At 42.2% G+C, this 17301-nt stretch overlaps 1 pseudogene; it reads left to right on the forward strand.

Moving 5' to 3' along the window:
- Positions 1 to 757: 757 nt before the first annotated feature.
- Positions 758 to 1669, forward strand: LOC147424130 (uncharacterized; annotated as a pseudogene).
- The last annotated feature ends 15632 nt before the right edge of the window (positions 1670 to 17301 follow it).

Consider the following 17301-nt stretch of genomic DNA (forward strand, 5'->3'; position numbering starts at 1 on the left):
GAAGAACAGATGCAGGATATTCCCATAAGGGACAGACAATAAGAGGGACCTATAAAAGCTGATTTAGAGAAGGAAACACCGCAATCAAAGGAAGGAGCACCTTCTCAAGAAGAAGTGCCGAAGGAAACGACTGAAGAACAACAGGTCGAGCATACCCAACAACAAGAAAGTCATCAAGAAAAAGAGAAAGATCTCGAAGAAGAACAAAGGAAGGATCACCAGAGTCCAGACAAAGATAAAGAGAAAGATCTTGAAGAAGAACAAAGGAAGGATCACCACAGTCCAGACAAAAGAAAAGAAATGGAGAAGGAATAGGTTGGCAGCAGTAGCCATCAGCATCCTATCTTGGTGTTGGCTAGAAAAGCACAAAAGGAGCTAAATGTGATCATTGAGGCTACAGAAGCTCAACTCTCTTTGACGGATGAAAATCAGCATAAAATACAAAGACAGATGGAGGAGATTGCTTCTCTCCCACAAATGAATTCTCTTACGGTAAAGAAGCTGAAGATCAATCAAAGCCAACAGACTGCAGATTGAAAATGACATCATATAAATCAAAAACAATGAAGTCGGACCTTGAACAAGGAAAGGTGATGGCTTTGAATGTTCAACTTACAGAAACGGAACAAAGGGTTAACAAGAGCAAAGAGCCAAACTCGCAAGACAAGAACAAATAGTGGAAGTAGCTTGTAATGAGTTTGAAGAGAGATTGTGTATCAAGGAGAACCAGGTCAAAGCCATGACCATAGCACACGAAATGAGCAAAAAGAGGTTGCAACAAGCTGAGGCCACGATAAACAAATTTCTTTCCAATCCAATTGCTGGCACATCCTCGGAGGATTCGATACAGGACGCACAATTAAAAGAGCTAACCAAACAGGTAGAAATGGACAAATTACTCAAGGCTACAATGGTATTAGGATGGATGACAAGAGAAGTAGCCAAGGATAAGCAGATTAGAGAGTTGAAAGAAGAGGTAGATAAGCTGAAGAAAGAGTTACAATTACAGCAGACAAGAGTGTTACCACCACCATTGGATGCTCCAACTACCCAGCCAATCTACTTTGATCCTCTGCATACTGATTTACCAAGCTCAAGCTCTGATGTGGCAAGAGAAACCAAAGAAGGACAGCCACATTATACATTAGCAGAATATTATTTAGATGTGGAAAAGGAGATTAAAGGCAAGATCCAAAAGGAAATAGATACGATGGTCAAGGAATGCATGGAATGGGAAAGAAGAATGCTGGACTAAGCTTGCATAAATTACCTTACAGAAGCAGAAGGCATTCACGCAGATTACCACATGTCGACACTGCCATTGCCTCTACTCAAGCAATAGGTAGAGTTTATGAAAAGAAAGTTTCTACCAGAATGTCCCACCAATGAATTGGGTGGATATGCAAATATCCCTATACAAGATCACCAAGTGGTAGAGATATAGAGGAATCAACCTACATGGCACATTAACTGGATAAAGAAGAACCCAAAGAATAAGATTCACTACTTGGCAGCCCCACAAGAGTTTCATATCGATCCACCAACCTTCTTCCCTATCAAACATCGACACAACTGGGACACCTTCCAAAGGATCACAAGCACCAACAGGTCGACGTGGCTCAACTACCTTGAGTTTCCATAGCCAAAGCAAGGAAGGGAACCAATATAAAGGTACATGACAAACACATTAAAAGGGGTTATCCAACAGTTGAAAGGAATACCAGGATTCACTACTTGGTAGCCCCACAAGAGTTGCATATCGATCCACCAACCTTCTTCCCTATCAAACATCGACACAACTGGGACACCTTCCAAAGGATCACAAGCACCAACAGGTCGACGTGGCTCAACTACCCTGAGTTGCCATAGCCAAATCAAGGAAGGGAACCAATAGAAAGGTACACGACAAACACATTAAAAGGGGTTATCCAACAGTTGAAAGGAATACCAGACATCATGATGGTGAAAATTTCTAAAATGATAGTCATTGCTATAGAGGTACTCCATGACATAGAGCATATTGGACATCCATGGACCAAGCTCTTTGAAGGTGTGCATGGATTATGTTTGAATCTTTTGAAGGCACCAACAAGGCAAGTGCTGATGGGATTGTTTGCCAGAGTCATTTTCTTACCAGCCCATTACATATGGTCACCTTCGAAGAAGCTTTTAAAGCGGGATTCCTTGAGGTCCAAAGCAATCTCTTCTCTATGCTAAATGCAGATTTAAGAAGCCGATTTGTGGCATTCATGCATATGGAGATAGAGACGCCCTTAAAGGATGTCCTTACAGATGCAGAATTGGAGCTCAAGATAAGAAAGTATAGAAAGGGTCTTAAATGCTTATGAGCATTGAAACACATTTACTGGACATGATCTTGCAGTGCTCAAGGACGAGCACCAAAATAGGTGTGGGGGAGTGTTTGTGGGAGTGGCAAACAAAAGCTACAAGACAACCTACAGAGGGAACCCACTGAAGACAAGAACCCGTAGAGCAAGTCCGGGAATTATTTTATTTTCACCCGGCCATTGTAATTATAAAAAGGGTACTTGATGAGATAAATAGGGCCATGGGCTTCCAAGTTGTATGAATTTTGGTACTGAGGGTTATATCCAGGGTTTGTCCATCACTGTGGTGGATGGCAACACTATTGACATTGATTGTTATGTATTGAGATTGAGTCCAGGACCTGGCCAGTATCAACTATTATTGGGGAGACCTTGGATTTGGATTTCCTGTAGCATTGACTTCAAAGACACTTCTCCTATTCTGCATCTTGTCAAAACAAGCTTTGAGTTTGAGATTGACTTTTTCTTTTTTGGTGATACCCCTTTGGTTACTTTGCTTTGTACTATAACACTTCTTTGTTGTATTATCACCTTGGGTCTTGCCCTTGAAATGGTTTATTTTAATAGAATGATTTAGCAAAAAAGGTTATTTTGCTAAATTTAGAGCTAAGTCACCCCTTCATTTTCAAAGAAACAATAGAAACTTTAGTCCTTATATAAAAGTAATTGTCATAGCTAGCTAATGATGTGGGTAGGGATGTCATAGGGGAGTTTGTTTTTTGTTAGCATTTTTTGGCGAGTGCTTTTTTAATGCATCATCCTTTCAAAAGCAGGGATTGATCAAGATATATACCCCCCCCCCCCCCACCCCCCACAACCCACCCCCCAGCTTAAAGGTCTTGTATCAATATCACTTCAAGTAAGCATTTATTTGACCCTGGAACTTGAACATAAGGTCTATGGTGCCACAGATCTGGTGTCCAAGTTTGAGGGTCAAATAAATGCCTACTTGAAGTGATTCAATAAGACCAGTGAGATTGATAAAAGACCACCAAGCTCCCTATTCAAAGCAATGGCGCAACACTCAAAAGCAAGTCAAGCATATGTACATATTTCACCATCTTTGTCTTATCTAGATATGAGCAAAAGCTCAATGCTACCATGGCTCACAAGCACACAATCTTGGATAATATTTGAGTCTATGCTACAGATGTACAAAGATATTCCCAGTGATGCTTATAGAAAACAAGAAAGGCTTAAGGACTGCATATCCATTGCAATCTTGGTAAAGAATGCATGGTTTGAGACCTATTATAGTACTCAAAAGCTACATACAAGCTTCACCTTGCTAGATTGATGCTAAATGTAGCCAACTTGATTGTATGAGGTTGTACCTAGACCCACTTAGATATAGCAAGGGATGGAGATATCCCCAACATCCAAGCTCATACTACCATGAGGACAACAATGGAGGTGCTTTGCGTACTTTCATAATGGAAATCCAAGCAGGGCCTTCCATATTAGCCAATTACATAGAGTCTTTGAAGGAAGAGACGTTGTCAAGCAAGCCACACTACAAGTCCCACATACAAATGCACACACATTTGTAAAATAATTACTCAAGTGTGAAGCCCACCCTTTTGAGGTAGTCTTCATGTTTGACTCTCTTGATTGAATCTTCACAATGTGTAGATAAGTACCTATGTCAATCATGGATTCCAATGCAAATATGCAATCCATTTCTACACCTATAATTGTAATTGCAGCCAAGATCCAAGTAATGATGATCAACTGTTGAGCTTGCATAGTGCACTAGCTCCCAATATAGAGTCAGACACCCTAGTTATAGTTGCGAGGAAAGGAAAGACCGAGTTTGTGACTTCTTTGATACATGTAGGATCAGACCCTAACCAAACAAAGTTTCTTTGGATAGCTTGCCTATGGCCATGGTACGAGCCCTTGTGAACTTGGCTAGTGAATAAATTAAACACTTTTTCAAATTGGGAAAAAAAAGTATTTATTGGTCATTAATGTGTTGATGGTTCTAAGATTTATCAAACCAAAAAATGCTTTTGTCAATGATGTCTTCATGATTTGCAAGGCAAGTGGAATTCGGAAAGAAAGATCTTAATGGGTAGTCAACAATTGCCCATTAAGAGGCTAAGAGGCTTCCCAGATTCTACAATTTTTAGAGAAAAAAAAAATAGAGTGAGTCCAATGTTTCTTTTTCTCTCTCTTTTTCCTTCCCCACCCACCCCCCCACCCCCCCTTCCCCCCCTTTCTTTCTCTCTTTGGGTTTCAGTTGAATTGCAATGTATGAAAATTGTGGTTACAAGGGAGGGCAAAAAAGTTTATTGCAAAGCTGTAGTATTTCGTACAGCCCATAGACCTTGAAAATTGTGGCAATGGGCCATCTTTGTTTAGAAAGTGAAGTCCAAGTGATTGCTAGGCTAGCCTCCACACTATTTCGCACGGGCATGCTCAAATGGGATCGACAGCTAAGGTGATCTGGGCTGTCGAATGCGGATTTGGTAAATTCGGGGTGTTTGGTAAATTCGGGTAGGCTTGTAAATTCAGGCCAATTTGCACTCCATATCTCGAACCCCTGACCTCTCCATCACGAGCCATGTGCACTAACCACTACGCCTTCATGCGTACGTTGAAATATAAGTGATTCGAGTATGTCATATTGTAAATGTAGACCGATTAGTAAATTCGAGGCAAATTGGTAAATTCAAGAGAAATTTGTAATTTCGAGATAACTTCAAATGTGACAGTCCATAATTGACACGCGTCGCCTTTTCCTCCTCCACCATTGATCCCATTTGACCATGCCTGTGTGATATAGTGATGAGGGCTAGCCTAGTTCACAACCACCTAAAGTTTCTTCCTTGTCAACCACTATTAAAATCTATAAAAAGGCTTGTCCTAATGTACATCACTCTACCTTTCTCCTAAAAACCCAACACTTCTCATTTGCCTTGTGGCCCATGCATGATTGATGGTCCTAAATGATATCAACGATGACACATCAACTAGTTAAATTATAAATGTACACAAATGCTCCTTTACAATACACAATGCTTTGCATCAATTGTCTTAATTGTCTTATGCTTGCACTCTTTATAACAAACATGATTGGAAGCTCCTTTATTTTCTTTTTAAGTTGAATAGGTTCTCCTCCTTGTGAGCCTTTGTGTCCTTATGCACTATTGTGATCTCAAGCATTTGGGAAAATATTGTTTTTGGGGGGTGGGTTGTGGGGTGGGGGGGGGGGGGGGGGGGGAGGGGATGGGGCGCGCGCGTAGAGGTCAGGGTTGGTGGACGGCCCTTTAAGGGCAATCGTTACAATTCATGTCATTTCAAAATTTCTTAGGTTTTTATATTAATATGAAGATTAATTTTAAAAAACCCATTTTATGGGGTTGAATTCACAAAAAGTAATGTGACGTGATATTTATCAAAGATATGCATCCATAGACTTTGATATCTATACTATATACGAAGCAACTTAAATTTTTCAAGGAAGGAGAGGCCTTCCATGTGTCACTCACTTAAGAGAAAACCTTGCAAAACAAAAGTGAAGGAACAAAAGTGAAGGGTTGAGTTTAAAATGCAAAAGTAAAGGGTAACATTGTAAGAAGTGACAGGCTTTTCACAATGTAAAGTCAATAGACTTTTTACTTTCTACTTTGCATAGAATAAATGTTTCAGCATAACAAAAAAAGGATAATTTTAGTGAAGATCTTTTTATTTAAAAATAAATTAATTTTTGAATATATATATTTGGCTTTATCTTTTCAAGAGATTTTTTTCAAAACCAATATTGATATTTTTCAAAGATTTCTAAAAGTTTATCTTTTTTGAAGAGATCGAGAAACAAAACTCGCCTCACGTAGACTTGGTGATGTTTTGCTTTGAGGACATGCATGCAAATAAAGAGACCGATCCACATTATTGGCTATGAAAGAGAGAGAGAGAGAGAGAGAGACATAGAGAGAGAGAGAGAGAGAGAAAATATTTTATCTTTGAGCTTATATGCAGTATATCTCATCGAGGGCATCCTTCAAGCCCTTCCAATTTCCAAGATATTATGGTTATTTTTGCATTATAGTGTAATTTTAAAAGAGATATCTAACAATTTTTATTGGTAGAAAATGAATGAAATGCCTAAAATAAACCAACCCTCACATTGGCACCAAATGAGGAGAGAGATTACCCAATTGACAAACCTTTTACCAGCTCTCGGATATTTTGTCCTTTTTATTTTTAAGAGTTAAAATGTGGGCCATGCTTAAAAACCTATTGGCTATAAAAAATCAACCCCAGAGAGAGAGAGAGAGAGAGAGAGAGAGAGAGAGAGAGAGAGAATAATTTTTGAGCTCCCAATGAATGATGCGCCAAGGAGAAGTAGGGTTAGAGAAAGACATAGAAAATGTTCAAGGGTGTAGGAATAATTAAAAAAGACACTAAAAGTTGCTTGAGTCTTCAACAAAAGTGAATATCTATGGAGAGAGAGAGAGAGAGAGAGAGAGAGAGAGAGAGAGAGAGAGATAGATAGATTTTATTATCGTCCTCGGAGGTCAAATATGACCTATGGGACCAAAGTTACATGTGATGTAGTATGTGTATGGCTGATGAGTGACTCTCGATGCTCCAAAATTGTAGTGATGAGAGTCGCAATGGAGAGCCCACACTTTGGCTGGGAGAGGAAAGTGTGTAGGTCTAAGTTATGGCTGAAAATGTGAGAGAAGCAAGTTCGGATGTGATCAAAAGCTGAGCACTCTAGTAGTGTGTGGTACTCAGACTCTCGAACTTGCAGTGAGCATAATGTGCACAATCGATTTGACTCTTCTCCATTGCCCCAACGCCCTATCTCGCATCGAAGGACATGGGAGCTAAGCCGAATTGCTGCGATAGTGCGTATCGCGGACAAGGGAATAGGCTCAAGCATGTAAGTGTGAGTACGGTTTCCTCTCTCAGCGAAGAACATGGTTTTGTAGTTGGGGGCAATATAGGTGGTGTAATGTATGAAGCGTGACCCACTGGATTTCTCCCAAGCCGTAATACATTGGCGTTGTAGAAAAGCTTCATTCACTTGAGAGTCAATTGAAGCATCATGTAGCAAGTGTAATGCATCCCATCTCCCAAACCACTTCTTTATGTCTTGCATCCATCACGTGCTCAAGATCTTGCTTTTATGCGTCTTTTGAACTTTTTTGCTTGCTTCCCATGCAATTGTAGGAAGTCGATGTGAGGGGTTTTGACGCATCTTTATCATGTACTCCACAACCCTTTCCATGCCCATAACCTCAATTGGAAGAGATCCCGACTCAAGAAGTAGGAGCATATATGGTGTTTGTGTCTTAACTTGGAGAAAGTTTGTAAGAAAACGCTTTTGGACATTCTCAAACTCTTTCCAAGTAGACTTTGAGATGCTCCCGCCCCACACTTCAACTCCATAAAGAAGAACCGGTGTCACCAATGCATCAAAAAGATACTTCTTGAGAACCCAACACTTGATGTTTCCCGCATTACACATGTTCTCAAATGCATAATATGCTCTCTTTCCCGCTTCCAAACGACGCATAGCACATTCATGCCACTTGTGATTGGATGGAACCTCAAGGCCAAGGTACTTAAAGCTCTCAACAACTTCAAGTGTCTCGTTGTTGTACACAATGCATGGCTTCTCCTTATGGTTGGTTTTCACAAGCATAACCTTTGTTTTGGATTCATTTACAATCAGCCCACTATGCAAGCAAAAGTTCTCAAGGACAACCATAAGCTTTTGTGCATCTTCTAAAGTGTGTGCTAGAAGCACTACATCATCCGCATACAACAAAAGCATGATTACCGCATTGCAAATAGTGACCTCTTCAATGCCTTCTTCTTGTATAAAGTCAAGTACCATTTGTTCCAATTGATCGATGCATAGACCAAAGAGAGTTGGTGACAATGGACATCCTTGTTTAACCCCAATAGTGCTTACAAAAATTTCTGAAATTTCTCTTCCCATGCGCAATTGACAAATCACCTTCTCATAGATTCGAGAAACCGCAAGCATAAACTCACTTGGCACTTGGAGTTCTTTCATCCTTCTCCACAAATTGTTACGTGGAATCATATCAAAGGCTTTCTTAAAGTCCACAAAACAACAATACAATCGCTTGCCTTTCAACCGACTTTCCTCCATGAGAACACGAAGAGTGACAAGATGATCAATGGTGCTATGGCATCGACGAAAACCCGCTTGTCCCTTTGCACTCTTGTCATTCTCTTCAGCCCAATCACTCAATTTCATCTCCATTATGCACCCAAACAACTTTTCCATAAGAGACCCAATCATTATAGTCCGGTAGTTGCTTACATTCTTTACATCCCCTCCTTTATGCAAAGGCTTAACCCAATTAGTACTCCAATCATAAGGCATACCATGTTGAAGTGCAAGGTTGAACATATCACACATCCACTCATGGGTAAAATCTCCCGTCCATTTGATCATCTCCGGCTTGATACCTTGAAGATCTCCCGCTTTGCGAGTGGCCAACTTTTCAAGCCCACTGCATACATCCTCAATAGTAAAAAAAGACGGCATACATGGGAGTGAACCATAAAATGGCATTTTTTCAATATTTTCTTGCTCATATAATTGCCTACAATGTGTGTACATATCCACTAGACTCAAGTTACCAAAATTCTCAACCCGCTTGCCTCTCAAGTTTCTCCAAAATCTTCCACATGCATGTGCCTTTTCTTGGACTTGAAATTCTTGTTGCTTTACTTCCCATCTTCTTCTCTTCTTTTGAATCAATGCCTTGTATGTATGCAAATGACTTTGATAGTTGTCTTTGTCCATAGTTGCATCAAGCTTTATCAAGGACTCTCGAGCATCGTGACATTCTTTATCAAACCACCTTTTGCGTGATCTATCTTTGTTGATACCATGGAGATGCTTTATGGCAAAGCATTCTTCCGCACAAGAACAAATAGCTTTCTTGAAAGCTTCCCATTTAGTTTCCAATGGTGCATCACATTGAAGCTTTGTCATCCATAATTTTTGCTCAACCATTTCAATGTACATTGGTGCCCGTTTGAAATCCATACATAGTGATAACTTCTCTTTCCTTTGGCTGAGATTATCATGCTTAGTTGCTTCTCCACATGAAAGGTCAATACATAAGGTGCGATGGTCGGACTCCGGGGTCCATTGACCAAACATAAAACTCTTTATGCGATACATGATGGCTTCAGAGAGTAGCATATAGTCAATCACACTATCCCCATTATGTCTTCTACATGTAAATCCATTGGTTCCACTCCACAAAGATACACCATTGGCAATGAGCATACCGGTGCTATTACACATGTGTAAAAGTTTCTTTCCATAGTGATCCGGCTCTTTCTCATCCATTGAAGTACGATCATACAAGTGAACTTCCTCCAACTCCCTTGAAATGTATGGCATATCAAATTGTTGAGTATCATGTTGCAATGTTTTTGTACGAGCATTCATATCCCCAAATACAATAACATCACCTTCACCTTTGAAATAAGCAATGTCCTATTCCAAATCAGAAAATGGTTGATCTCTATCCATGCAAGCATAAAAGGGAGAATCATGATGAGGAATGTAGCAACCGGCTACAAAAATGGGTGCTCTTTTTGGTGTCATAATTTTCAGCCATACATAACGTTTGTACTTGTCATCTTTCACAATTGATACAAAATCTTCCAATCCTTTCTTAACCATACATGCTAACCCTCCTTGTCCTCTTCGTTGCTTGAGATTCTTTGACCACATCAATGAATGTACATTGTAATCCTCCAAGCCGTTAATCCTTTGTGTATCGTGCTCCCAAGTTTCAACAAGAAGTACAATATCGGCTTTGCTTGTTAGTTCATCAATGCCAACCCCCGCATTCCATGGGTATCCATTACAATTCCAAAAGCATATTTTCAATTGTAACTCGGTCTCATAGGTCACTGTTAACCCTCACGGGACACGGACACCCATCACCTACGATGGACGCGTATTATGTATTTGGTAGAGTCAGGTACCGGGCTTGTCGGACCAATAGGGAAAGGTAGAGTGATCGCCGATGAGAGGCGCACTTTAACTTGGACATTCAAGGGATTAGTTGGTTAAGCATGGGCGCCCAAGTGTGAATGGGGTGAGCTCCTATAAAAGCCAACTAAACCTAATTTTTACTCATTCTCTCATTTGTGCAATTGAAGAGTGCTCTTGCTCCATCTCCATCTTCTTCTTCTTCACCTCCTTGTGTGTGTGTGTGTGTGAGAGAGAGAGAGAGGGAGAGTGTGTGTGCGATCGAGCATTACGAAGGCACGACGGCGGCGAAGCGGTTGAGCGCGGCACGACTGCAGCTTCTTCTTCATCGCGGCGAGGAATCCACCACGAAGGCGAGCGTAGAGCGGTGAGTGACACACCCTTTGTTTTCTTGAGCTTGCTAGTTTAGGCTTGTTGTGTGCTTGGAGCCGTTTGTGGCTCGCATACGGTGTATTGGCAAGTCCCTTGCTTCGACAGTGCGGCAAGGAGCGCACATTTTTGGCGCCGCTGCCGGGGATATGCCCTACACTAAGCTCGGTTAGCACTTTATGCTTCCTTGTGGTGCAATTTCTATCATAGGAAAGGCAGGGAAGGAGTGTGTGGAGATTTCTGTTTTTTGCGTTTTCTGCAATTGCTGTCAAGTTTCAATTTCTGCTATTGTCTGCGTTTTTTCAATTTCCGCAATTTCTGCATTTTCAAGTTCGGCGTTTTCAATTTCTGCAATTTTCTGTATTTCTGCGTTTTTTTAATTTTCTGCAATTTTTGCATTTTCTGCAATTTCTGCGTTTTTTCTTGCAATTTCTGCAATTTCTGTAATTTTCTGCAATTTCTGCGTTTCTGTATTTTTTGCATACCTGTGTTTTTAATTTCTGCATTTCTGCACAAAAAAAAAAAAAAAAGTTTTTTATTTTTTCTCCTCAAAAAAAAAAAAAGATAAAAAATTTGAAAAAAAAAAAGTAAAAAATTTCGGAAATTAAAAACGCGAGCGAGCGGCTAAATTTTTAGAAAATAAAAAACGTGACTCTTAAAACGGACGGGTTGGTTTGTATAAAAGATAGATCGGGATCGGGATCATTTTCCCAAGCCCAAGCCCAAGCCCAAGCCCAAGCCCAAGCCCAAGCCCAGGCCCAGGCCTCAGTCTTATGATATATAATAGACTCACTCTTATATATATACCCTACTCCCTCAAGAGAGAATGAGAGCATGTGGGACAAGTCCTCCACTCTCCTCCTTTCTCTTCCCACTTGCACCCTTAGACTTTCTAGTTTGGGCCTAGTTCCCTACTGGAAATTGACAGTTTTAGGGATTCCGAGGGCATAGAGTGACCAAACGGAGGGCTGTAAAGCACGGCACGACCCTCTGACCGATACGCTCGTTTCGAGCTATCACACGGCCCATTCCACGACACGCTCTAAAAAATCTAGCAAAAAAACAAACAAAAAACACGCTAAAAACTAGTCACAAGGCCTCCTAGAGCAGCTTTTTGACACCTTAGGGTATCAAAAGCACATGCACTTACGCTTTGGGCGGGTGCTAGAACACGAGCATATTGAGGGTGCCTCTGTTCATACGGACACCCATTACCCATCCACGATAAGCTCTAGACCCTCAGCGGGGACACAAGGTAGCACCACCCAAGACCCTAAAATAGCCGCTAGTGATTCCTCCTCCGACTCAGAAATCATGGAAGCATACCCTACCCAAAACACTGAGAGAGAAGGCCATGCACCTCCCGAAGCTCCACAGCCTAGTACTAGTATGTTTAGCCGTTTCATGGAAACATTAGGTAGAGCTACTCGCTCGGAACCTGATGCAAATGAAGCACACGAAGGGGGTGGGGAAGTGGACTCTCCTTTCACATCGCACGTGGACCCCACACCCCCAAAGAGTGTCCATGTGGATATCCTGCCAACTTCTTACCAAGAAGGCCCTGTTGAGCTGCCTCCTTCAGAAGTTCCCTCTAGAGTACCGTTGGTGACAAGTAAAACCACGGGGAGCAACATTGCTTCTACTTCACAAGAAACCGTTAACACGTCGACTCTAGAAGGATTGTTCATTAATGATCATTGGACATACGACCTCCCCACTGAGGTGTTGACGGATCTACACTCTGGCCACGCCTACCATGTAGGATGGATAGAGATTGTACAATCCACCTCTAGTGCCACGAGCATCGAAGATCAACAGAAAATGATCTGTAATGTTATCCATGGCATTATTCAATCAGAAAGGCAAAACCGAGGGGTAAATATACTCTCAACTGGCCCCATGAGATTTCTGGATACGAGCAAGGCTCAACAGCCTACTCTATCACAAATGGAGACTCCTCTAATGAGCCCCATGGACCCATCTTACGTCATTTCACCTGGGGTCTCTATGCAATCTGAGCCTCCGAGCGAAAACTTTAGCTTCCCTAACTTGGCTCAACCCTCTATCAAGGAAAACCCAGTGCTCACTCCAGGGATAAGCCTGACAGAGAATGTACCGATGACATCTACGGTTAGCGCAGTGCCACTACCTAGTGTCGTAGTACCTAATATGGGGCCTCGACCATATGTGCCTCTAGCCCCTTATGCACACATGGGCCCCACACCTCCAATTGTACCACTTGCTTATGCTCCTCGAGTGCCGCTCCCTAGCTCTTATCCGAGTGGACCTATGCCCGGTTATGTTCCATATCCTGCATCATCCACACATATGCCAAGACCGGTACCCGTTCCTCTCCCACATATGATTCCAAGAGTACCTCCACCGGCCCTGCCTCCTCACATAGGTCACTTGGCAGCGTTTGCTCAAACCATAGGTCGATCTATCGCGGAAAATATGCGTCATGCATCTGATAGAGAGCCTAGAAGTAAGGCAGTACAAATTGCCAAACTCACGCAAAAATTCAATGGGGACGAAGATGCTAGGAAACACATTGAAGTGTTTGAACAAGTATGTGATTCCTTAGGGGAACGCAACGAACTACATAAGTGCAATGCCTTAAGCTTGACATTAAGTGGGAAGGCTGGAGATTGGTATAGGACCCTAAGGGTGGACGAGAAAACAATCTACCCTACCCTTCGAAGGTTGTTTCTAAAGGAGTACATACGAGAAGGTGTGCTTTGGGGTGTAGCATCTCAGCTACAGAAGGCCGAACGTAAGGAAGGAGAGTCAGTAAGGGACTTCATTAGTCGTCTAAAGCACTTAAACTCTCGCTGCCCTGTAAATGAGCGCTTCAACAATAACCAACTGCTTGATCGATTCATTCGAGGGTTGAGGAATGAAGGAATCTATAATGGACTAGTGATTAGAGGTATCACAACTGGGAAGATGTCACTGCCAATGCAATCCAATTAGAGGACAACTTGATGATAGCAGGCATGAGGGTGTCTACTGACACGAGATCCACTAGCTCACAAGCCATTGAGTATGAACCCATGACTGCAAAGCCCATTGCCAATGAGCCAAAGGTATTTGAGACATTCTTGACAGACCTCACCAAGGCAATCCAAGAGTCTCTTAAGGATAATCGACCCCCTCAAAATAGTCACATGTATCCAAGAAGGGAGCAACAATGGTGTTCCATTTGCTTAGGTCCACATAGCACTAGTGAGTGCCCTACGTTTAGAGTAAAATTTAATGGAACTTGCAACGCATGTGGTAGGTATGGTCACCAAGCTAAGGATTGTTTAATGATCAAACGTATGATGGCAAATAGACCACCTGTAGCCTGGACGGATGCGCCTCGAGCTCCTGTATTGATGCCTACTCCACCTGTTGAGCAACTACCGCAACACATGGTCCCTAGATCTCAAAATGTTGTACAAGCTACACCGTTACCACCTCCTGTGCTAGGACCGCAGCCCCCGCATCCAAGAGTCGCCCCTATGAACCAAGTGGGTTGCGAGCCATCAAATGCTTATGCAGATGGTTGTGAGGAGGAAATAGACACTAGTATTGCCTACGGACTTGATACATTGGAAGAATGTCCTATATACTACATGGAAGATTGTTGGGGACAAGTCAAGCCGGTTTATCAAGCTGCTGCTCTCGCATCCAGAGGTCAAAATATCAACACCCAGGCTAGGAGGCCACCTCTTCAATGCTACGAGTGTGGTGGACCACATCGAGTAGCGGAGTGCCCTATTAGGCTGCAAAAGAATGCTGCACAGATGCAAGTGAATCAAGGGAGCACGTCTCCAATGCCAATACTCACATGTAATCGTTGTGGCATAGATCACTTGATTGCCCAATGCCCCTATAACCCAAATGCGCCTAAAATCACACCCCTAAATTTGGTCGAAATTGCTAGTGTGACATCGCCAATACCACCCGTCGCACCCGCTTATGCGATTACACGGTCCATGCTTCAAGGGCCAGGACATATCCTCGAAGAGAGAGATACCGCGTCAATTATCCAAGCAAAGAAAAAGAAGACACGAAGGAAGAAGTCGCAGAATATGGAAAATTCAAAGCCAAGTTCCAAAACAAACATAGGAACAGGAGATGACCCCGTGTATATGAATGACCTCGAGGATGATTCAGATTCAGTCGAGACAATGGAGACTAGAACCAATACCACAAAGGGAAAGACCGACAAAGAAAACCGTAACATGGAACCAAATGAAAACCGAATAAGAGAAAACCATAAAGAGCCTCTCAAAACACCACAAGTGTTTCCAAATCCAATCCAAGACCCCCAAGATAAATCGCAGGGGCAAAAAGGGAAGAATCGTAAAAAGAAGATTGGGACGTACCCAAACCCTGTAGACGAGATTAAGCAGGTGAAACATCTAAGAGGTTTAGTGGAGAAGACTCAAAGGAAACTAGAACCAGAACCCATGCATGTCAAAATTCATGACACAGTGTTTCCCACGCAAGTTCATCCACCCCACATGAACCATAGACCGTTAGCCATATCTAGTATCATCCAAGAAGGGAGTGAGGATGGGACATCAGAAAGTGAGCATACACCCTTCTTGTTGGAAAGGATGTTTAACGAAGGAATACCTGATCCCATTGAGGAATATGAGATTCCATCCTCACCAGTTCTTAGTGAAGGACCTACACCCTGCAAAACGCCAATGAATGTTGCCAAACTAGTGGACATCATGTCTTCTGAGGTCCGAACCACGATCATAGCAAAGCTGTATGGAGATCCTGAGTTATTCCTTGCACTTCGAGCATTCCTTAACGGAGAGCTACGAACGGGATTACCGCAGTTTGCGCAACCAAATAGGCCTGACTCGATTATGATTGATGAGGAAAATCATGTGCAATCACTTGACTTAGATGGACACGAGTCTGTGATCGAGGTACCCATTAACGAATTAGGGCAGTATTTTGAAGGCGACGAGTCTAATGCGACCCTACCCATCACTACCAAGGGATTAACTATAAAGGGAATTCTTGATGGTGGTGCGGGAGTTAGCATCGTTACAAAAGATTGTTGGGAATCCATGGGAAAACCCCGCCTCAGTGTTACTAACATTGTGGTAAAGATGGCAAATGGTACCATAGCCAAACCTATGGGGATGCTCAAGGATCTTAAGATCAAAGTTCTAGGACACAAGGTACGACATACGTTCATTGTAATGGATTTCTCTAAACACCTTATGTCATATGAAATGATTTTAGGACGACCATTCATGAGGGAAGCACAAATGGTTCACGATTGGTCTAAAAATCATGTCTATTTGCAATTCCAAGACTCTGTCCTTAGAGTGGATTTGGTGACTGGTAAGGTACACCCCTTAGGGAGTAAAACCATTATTGATCATCGCTCTGACACCACAGTTCACTCGGCCCCACTACAATATTGTTACACTTGTAAGAAGGATACAGACATTGGCCAAGATTCTCCTTACATGGATGTGTTACCGGGTATGACGGAATCAGACAATGTGGATTGGGTCCACCTAGCATCAACCATAGACACTTGGGGAAATAGGGGGACGACCTGGGTAACACCTGAGGGGGATGAAATGCCTATACCCTTAAATATGCTACAAGCAATGCATATCGCTTCCGACAAGACTCATCCTAATGTAACAGAGAAAACATACAAGTGGGTCCCTAAAGCTTCTTTAGTGACCATAGCTAGTGCTAAAAAACAGAAGCCTTGTAAGAAACGTACCACTCGCTCCAAGAAAAGTAAGAAAATGTTGCGATGGATCCCTAAACGACTATTGGAAGCCCAAGGCTACTATCAAGGAAATGATCAAATCTGGGTGCCAAAACGTAGATTGTGCTCTTACCTATCACCTGACCCAAGTGAGCCCAATCCCGTAGCTCCAAAACGAATCAATGATCGTGGAAAGAAAAAAATCACAGAATGCTACACACCCGCTCCCGAGCTAGTTTGGGTACCAAAGAAAGAACGATTTGTTCCACCTAGCTCAGGAAGGGGGGAGTCCCATGAAGATTCTAGCTCCTCATGTAATACATCCATAGAGGTAAAAGCTTCTACACAGCCTCCATCTATAGTAGTGGACCTCCATGAAGCTACAAAAGAATCCACACCTCCGAGTGTTCAAGAATCACCTAATGAACCACTTCAAGTTCGATCCTGGGAGAGTACCTTACCACCCTTGCAGCTTGACAAGGCACCTAGGGTAATAGAAAACTACTGGCAAAAATCCTCACCTATTACCAACTGGAACAATTGGTTTCAAAGGGTGGCAAGCTCATTTCAAATGGTATGATCTATCCAAGGAAGGGGGGAGTGTTTGCTGACAGTCATCATTCATTTGTTTCCCTCTCAACCTTTTTCCCTGACCTCTCAATTCCAATCTTAGGGAATGTACATATAAAGCTTTATACTCACAAAGAAAAAAAAAAAGAGCAAGAGCAATTAGCAAACGAGTATGCACATTAAAGTCAAAACATTGACTCAGACCTACACATGTCACATTTGGTACAGTGAAACAGAAACCTATGCCATAAAACACCTTTGATCCT

The sequence above is a fragment of the Adiantum capillus-veneris genome, chromosome 26, assembly GCF_014529385.1.
Source record: "Adiantum capillus-veneris isolate H3 chromosome 26, ASM1452938v2, whole genome shotgun sequence".
Lineage (NCBI taxonomy): Eukaryota > Viridiplantae > Streptophyta > Polypodiopsida > Polypodiales > Pteridaceae > Adiantum > Adiantum capillus-veneris.